This window comes from Misgurnus anguillicaudatus, chromosome 3 (assembly GCF_027580225.2).
Source record: "Misgurnus anguillicaudatus chromosome 3, ASM2758022v2, whole genome shotgun sequence".
Taxonomy (NCBI): domain Eukaryota; kingdom Metazoa; phylum Chordata; class Actinopteri; order Cypriniformes; family Cobitidae; genus Misgurnus; species Misgurnus anguillicaudatus.
In genome coordinates this window covers 42,320,241-42,328,677 of record NC_073339.2, presented here as the reverse complement: position 1 = coordinate 42,328,677, position 8,437 = coordinate 42,320,241, and positions in this window count along the sequence as shown.

Genomic DNA, 8,437 nt, shown 5'->3' with positions numbered 1-8,437 from the left:
TGCATGTATTTTAACGGTGTCAGTAAAATAAAAGGGTAGCATGATTTATTAAAGGGCCCATGGCATGAAAATATTAGCATCACTTTGTAGGTGTGAGGAAAAATGTGATGTTTTGGTTGTGTCCTTTAAAATGCAAATGAGCGAATGAAGTGCAAACACTGATCACAATGATGGTGGTTTGTTGCAATTCAAACTCAATTGTGCTGTCAATTATTGTTTCTCTCTTTCTTTCACTCTGCACTAAATGAGATGGTCCTCACTGCGGAACACAACATCCAGGGGGCGGGGTTGGATCTAGATCCAACTCCTCCCACTTTATATACTTTGTTCCGCCAAATGAACCAGTATATTTGCGTTGTTGCAGCCCGCAATTAGTTGCAACCTGTGGTCGCCAACGTTTGCTCTTATCAATTTAAGTGTATGTTTGATTAATAATATAGTTGAGAAAGATTCATAATTTAGAAATCACAGTTAGGTGTAAGGAGAGGTACGGACACGTTCCCGACAGTTTGATATCACTGAAGAGATTTATTTGTACATTATCCCACTTATAACACAGCTATTCCTATACGAGTAAATATAAAAACAAATTTATTTGATATCTTTTATTAGCAAATAAAAAAGTAAACCATCTACGAGGGAAACCTGTTTCCTAATGGCTGCAAGCAAAGACGCGTTAAAACAAGTTCAAAGTCCATACAAGATAAACATTCAATTTATTAATTTCTAAATAACATGCCATAGCCTATATATTTTAATAATTATGCATATTTATACTGTATCCATTAATAGGTCTTAAACTGCATGTGGTAAGATTACTCATAGTAGGCTTACCCAAAATGTTTTACTCCAAAACATTATAGCAAAAAACTTACATTTCACCCTAAAGGCACTACTTTTATTGTAGTCATAAGTAAAGTTAGTTTTTATGTCAAAATAATAACTTAATTAAGTTACGACTTAATGCGGAAATGGTAACGCAGCAACACGTGTATGACGTGTCTTGTGGTAAAACTGCCGACCAATGGGATCTCTGGATCGGAATCCAGCTCCGCCCCTGGATCTAAATCCAACCCCGCCCCCTGGATGTCGCGTTCTGCAGTGAGGCGCTACTGCACTAAATGGCAGTGCTGTGGTTGGATAGTGCATATACAGTAAAGGGCTACTACCCAGCATGCATTGCAGCATGAAGCTTTTCATTCTTTTGTCACCATCATTGTGATTCATACTCTGATTTTTGATGTTTAAGTGTCTACATAACACACCAGTTAATTCTAAGTGTCAGTGTTTAAAATTATTCCGAATGAAAAACTGTTATGAGAGAGCTGTATATCATACTACAGCATCATATTATTGACAGAAAGAAATACACTAAAGCATGACGGCAGTCTTATTCAATACAATGTCGTTTGCATAGAGCTTTTTACATGCCTGTTTCTTCATATTTAATTTGTGATCAAATGTTTCACTGATTTGTTGAGTAGAATATAATAAAAAATAATCATTCTGAGAATGTCTGGAAGGGCTTCCCTCTACATGAAGCAATGAGCAAGTGGTCTTACTAAAACATTGTTGCTATTGCTAAAAGAGGAGAGTTAGATCAGTGAAGGTCAAGGGACTGTAGTGGAGGATTTTTATTATGCTTTTATTTTCATATTATTGTGTTTTATTTTTCATCCTATTTTTCATTTTTTAATTACAATCATAAGCTCATAAATTGTGATTCATATGGAGATCATGTTTTTCTGCTAACGTACAGAATTATGCTCTTTCTGTCTTTTGAGAAAAGTACAATGTCCAAGGACTTAAACATCATGTACTGAGAACAAGACATACGTTTTATGATTTCACTAGATTTGTGTTTAACTGTTTATGTTCTTAATCACTGACAAATTGAAGCTTATCTTCTAAATGACGTAGAAACTGATGACTACACATGTTTCAGCATCTTACTATAAATGTGTGTTCAACCTTGTAATCGGGGCTCTTTGGTTTTTAAACTTCTAGCACCATGGGGGTGAGAGCCTACTCTGCAGAATATATAAAATTCAGACAAAGAAAATTCTGTCGACAGTGTGTCTGTGTGATCCTTGACTTTGACTCTTAGTGAGTATTATTTGATGCGACTAAAATTCCACGACAGGACAAATGCCTAACTAAAGGAAACACTAATCACAGTAATGGTGACTTCAAATGAACTCATAACAAACACAAACTTAAGATTTAATGTGATACATTTTGTGATAAATGTCTATTTGACTTGTGAGACATCACGTCAGAAAGAAGATTTGTTTACTAAATCACACGTGTGGATGCTGGAATAGTTGAGCACTTGTATTTTGTTCTGACAGCTGTTTAGAAGTTAAACTTATCCATTTAGAAAATAACTCTGCAAGTTATCATGTTATTTTTCAAACAGAGATGATGATAGAGAGGCAAACGTGAAAGATTGCAGCTTTTGGAGGCATACACCCAACAGTATTCATCTATTGCATTTAATAATTTGTCTTTCTTTATTATTTTAGTATTTTCTCCAGAAAATCAAAATCAAAATTTAGAGACAGGAAAATGTCCAAAATGTAATTGATTTGAATGACCAGCAGGTGTTAACCATTAATGTCTTAATCATCACTTCATTATCTCATTAACTTTAACACTGATTCATGCTATGTTTACACGTGGGCGGCTATTTTCATAAACTGATATTTCAACCTCTCCGGTTTCAAAAATAATATCGTGCACACATGTCAGTTTTTAGAAAAGTGTTTATTTACACATACCCGTGCATATATGCCGTCAAGAGAAGCTCAAGCCCACGTAAGCCAATCACCGGCAGCGCTGGTCGTGACGCGAACTGGTTCTTCATGTTGGAGGGAGGTGTTGTTGCAGTAGGTGATCGATGTCGTCAAAGTACCGCGAGATCGAGTCGAGGAATCACACGTAGAGGTCTAATTTAGAATCGCTCTCGCGGTACTTTGACATCATCCGTCTGTCGGTTCTTGCAGCGCCGCATGAAGTCAAACACGCGTAAAATTGCTGACCTCCGAGCACTCGTCTCTGCTCCTCGACATAATGGAGCAGCTGTATTTGCAAATACAAACACACGAAACGAGTTTGCAGGAACATAAATGTGGTCTTGGAAGCGTTCAGAGTAGCAGTCACATGTAAACATAGGTCGCACTTTTGACGTAGGTGCGAGCTCTGGCGCATACTCTGTGACGTTGCCTGCTTAAACATCCGTTTGTCTCAGTTTACATGCAACCGTGCAACCGAAGATTTTCAAGATCTCCACTCTGGCCGGAGTTTTTAGAAACAATCGATTTCAGAGGCGAGTTCTCCGTTTGCGTGTAAAGAGGGGCACAAACGAAGGTAAATCTCTCAGTTTTTAAAAATAACCATGTACGTGTAAACAGAGCCTCAGAGTTATATTTTTAACACCAGTCTTTTTTAACACCGATCTTGGTGTGGATTATATAAACACCAAATAGTGTTGATTTAACGCTGGTAGAGTTAATTTAACACTGGGGATTTTCCTGTGTGGTAAATTATGGTACACATACCAAGCACAATAGAGCTAGAGCCCACTATAATGCAACCTATAGACTAATAACATGGTAAGACACGCAACCTCTTTTCATTTCTATTCTTTAATTCACTTTTAATTCAGATTCACAGCACAAACCTGGCATGCACTGGGTTGACACAACTTATCAAAAAGTGCTATTGGAGGATCAGACCTCAAGGAATACAGCTCATTTCAGTATAAGGATTACATATGTAGGCTAACATATAATTGCTTAATAAAACACAGACAAACAGAGGAACCAGTGGCGGTCCTGGCTAGATTTACGCCCTGGGCGAACCATCCCTTGGCCGCCCCCAGAAAAAAAAGAATTACCCCCAAACCCCGCCACCAACATATATTATTTTGTTATATATAATCTTAAATACAAAAAGGTAGCAAGAACAGAGAAAAACATGCAATACAGTATAAACACCCACTTATACACACACACACACACACACACACACACACACACACACACACACACACACACACACACACACACACACACACACACACTGGCGGCTGTGGCAGTCTCTCACTCCTCAGTGTGGCCAGTGGGTGCTCTCGCTCTAAAATATTTCAGAAGGGCCCCTGAATTAACAATTAAGTTACCCAATTAAAATGACCATAACACACATTTTATTAGTATTTGTTAACATCCTATAAACTAAGCATACACTACAAATTATTTAAAAAGCTATATCACTGTAGCTTACAAAATGCCATGTCAATGTATATTAGAAGTTATTTAAGTTGACACATATAGCGTAAAGCAATAAAAAATTACACAGTCAGGAGGTCTGTGTGAATTTGCACAAACTAGACTGTGTTGCCTATAGAGTGAATTTAGTTGCATGGCATGATGCCTCAATTCTAATAGTTGCTAGTTCAGCAAAACTAAAACCAAATACAATCGTATTCTGTGGCTAATAGCAACATATTAGCAAGAGTGCGAGGCTAATATAAATAGCCTATTTCCTACTGTCACTCACGTCGTCACTCATAGAATTCGGCATACCTTTATCTTTTGCCCGTTTCTCCTCATCTTCTTTTCCTGAACCGGGCAACTGAGATGGCTACTTTGGTCTTTTAATTTGATCCATGATGATGAAGATGAAGACTCGACATAATTAACTTTGCATTACATTTTGCCAACAACAACGTCCGTTTTGCCCGTCAATCAACCGGAGTCACGTAACGTGAGTCACGTAGATGACTCTACAAATTTTTTTTCACATAACCCAATTAATTACATGTTCGTAGGTATATGGGTCTATGTTAATTTTAGGAATGATAAATACAATTTACTTGGAAGCAGACGCAGCAGTTTGTGTTGTGTGGCCTCTGACCTGGGATCAGTCAATCCCTCGCTCGCCCCCCTTAAGGCGAGCGAGGGACTTGAAGTTGATTCCCCGCCCCCCTCACCGGTGCCTCTTCTGACACGCACACAACTGTGTTTCTCAGCACTAACTTGACATGGAAATGAGCGGTTTTGATATAGTTTTTTTTTTTTTTTTTTTTTTTTTTTTTAGGGCGCTCGTGCGCCCTCACATAGATTGCGCCCTGGGCGTTCGCCCACATTGCCCATAGCAAAAACCGGCCCTGAGAGGAACACTGCTTTTTGCCAAACAACGAATATAGGTTCCCATACAAAGGCTGGCAAAAACTTTAAAGGGGTCATATTATGACATATTTTTAAGAAGTAAAATAAATCTTTGCTGTCCCCAGAGTGTGTATGTGAACTTTTAGCTCAAAATACTCCACAGCTAATTTATTATAGCATGTAAAAATTTATAATTTGTAGGCCTGAGCAAAAGTGAGCCGTTTTTGGGTGTGTCGTTTAAAATGCAAATGAGCGGATGAAGTGCAAACGCTGATCACAATGAAGGTGATTTTTTGTAATTGAAACTCAATTGTGCTGTCAAGTACTTTTTCCTTTCTCTCTTTCTCTCTGCACTATGGCAGTGCTGTGGTTGGATATTGCAGATAAAGGGGGCGGTATTATTGTAATTCGCCTTACTACCTACCTCACAAAACAGGCAAAATCTGAACGACCTAATTTTTCACACGCTTGCAGCAAATGGCTTACCCAAACAAAGTTACTGGGTTAATCTTGATTACATTTTCTAGGTTGATAGAAGCACTGGAGAGCCAATTATAGCACTTAAAAATGGAAAAAGTCTGATTTTCATGCCAAGACCCCTTTAAACAGTCATGTTTAAATGTACTGTTTAAGTCTACACTAATGTTACGTTGTAGTTTAGGTTGCTGTTTGTAATAAAACTGTAGATAGCATAGGAATAGCCTAGCAATCTATTATGTATATGGACTGTAACCATAACAACATTAGCTTACCTTCACAGGAAAATCCCCAGTGTTAAGTTTGTGTTTGTTATGAGTTCATTTGAAGTCACCATTACTGTGATTAGTGTTTCCTTTAGTTAGGCATTTGTCCCTTGACCTTCACTGATCTAACTCTCCTCTTTTAGCAATAGCATCAATGTTTTAGTAAAACCACTTGTTCATTGCTTCATGTAGAGGGAAAGCCTTCCAGACATTCTCAGTTTATTTTTATTATATTCTACTCTACAAATCATTGAAACATTTAATCACAAATTAATTATAGAAAAGCTCTATGCAAATGACATTGTATTGAATGAGACTGCTGTAATGCTTTAGTGTTTTTTTTTGTTGTTTTTGTTGTTGTTGTTGTTTTTTGCTTAAGAGAGACTTCATGATTTCTGATACAAATCTCAACAATGGTGACAGTTAATGGTAAGAAAGTTGCTAAATTTATGTCATGTTGCAATGCATGATGGGATTTATGAATGAGTTTTCTACAATCCTGGTACCCAGCATGCATTGCGGCATGAAGCTTTGTTGTTGATTGTCACCATGATTGTGTTTTATAGGCTGATTGTTGATGTCTCAGTGTGTCTGACTTACACCACAGATTAGATTTGGGTAAACATTATTTAACTCTTCAGGATATGTGGACTTTCACAGCACTGTTGGATTTCATGGGAGCCTCACAGGGTTGGCAGAACATAAATTAAACACTTATATTTAGTGATTAATTTTTTATGATATCATTGAATCCCAAGACTTATACTTTCATACTAATTAACATAGTATGAGTTATAGACTTCATTTCTCTCATCTTCCTCTGCTTTAACAGATGTGTTTTATAAATACACTGCCACAATTAGCAGAAGAAAACTAACACCAAACTTCAAGACCCAGGTACCCAACTAAAGGAAACACTAATCGGAGCAATGGTGACTTACTTTGTTAACCAGATTTACAGCAGTTCTTTAGAAGTTAAACCTATCATCCATGTAACTCTGCAAGCAAGTTGTAATTTTAGTTTAGACAGGAACAATTCCAATATTGAGTTGATTTGACACGGAATGACCAGCAGGTGTTCACTATTAATGACTCAATCACTTCATTATCTTATTAACTTTAACACTGATTTAGTGTTTTTAACACCAATCTTGGTGTGGATTATATAAACACCGAGCAGTGTTAATTTAACACTGGGGATTTTACTGTGTTGGAATTGCTGCTGTGGATATGGATTTTACTCACAAGCTTTCTAAAAGTCTCTGTACTTCTGAGGTTCAAGCAGCACAGGAGACCGATAGAAACTTTCTGTTGCTTTCACTCAGTGCTCTCATTCGCAGATTTATGCATGTGCGGCGCTACCGGACCTGATTGCGACCACTTTAGTCAATGTTTATACAGCCGCGGACCTTTTTAAGAAACGTGTCTGTATTTGACGCGCACCGCGTACAAATCGCAGTTCAAATACAAAATGAAAGTAAAAATGAACATGCTGCATGCCTCACCCGGAAACAGAAATATACGAACGTTATTTTACCCACAGCTTTTTCCTGTTTGGATGCCGGTCGCCCGCATTGGTCAAAAATAAAAATTACGGTCTATTTGAAATGCATCGTTGTAACGCGCTCGCTACTAAGACTGTAATGAGTAAAATATCACCATTTTTTTTATCAGTAATGCGTTATATTACTGTGTTACAGCAAAAACAAATATATTACTGTAATATATTATATTTTGTAATGCGTTACTCCCAACACTGTTTCTAAGTACAGTAGTGTTTCTTTTTAGTATACAGTATACCTACACTATAAGTATGTATTTGGTATTAACCAGTACTCATCTAGAGTTACATAATAATGACCATGTACTACTGGTAAGTACAGTAATAATACCATTTAATTACCATGTAGATACTCAAAAGTAAGTACCAAACATTTATCTGCAACATATACATATAACATATATGTACAAGGTAAATACACATACTGTAAAATAAAGTGCTACCAAATTATTTCTAAATTTTCTGTAAAATATTGCTGTAGAAAACACTATTCACTTATTAGGCTTTAGAATTTGATGCTTAAGATCATCATCTGGTGAGTTGATTTATTTATTCACTGTTTGATCAACCAAACTTATATTTTTGGTTAATTATGTGATACTTCAGATCCAGTGCTCTCAAATCAGTTTGTAATTCTGACAAAGGCAGTAAGTGAAATGAACTCAAACAGTGAATGAAGAAATCAGCCAATATTAATCTTAAACATCATATACTAACTGCCACCATGATTGTTACATATTGCCTTCTTTATCCACAACAAACATGTCCTAAACAATAAATTGTAGCACCCAGAGAGTATGCTAGCAAGCTCTGAGTCAAGAGTCCAACTAAAACAATCACTGATCACCATAATGGTGACTTTATCAATATTTTACAGAACATTCAGAAATAATGTTTTCTAACAGTTTGTAAATAATCAAATATAACATTCATTTTGCATTCACACACAACAAAACATTAAA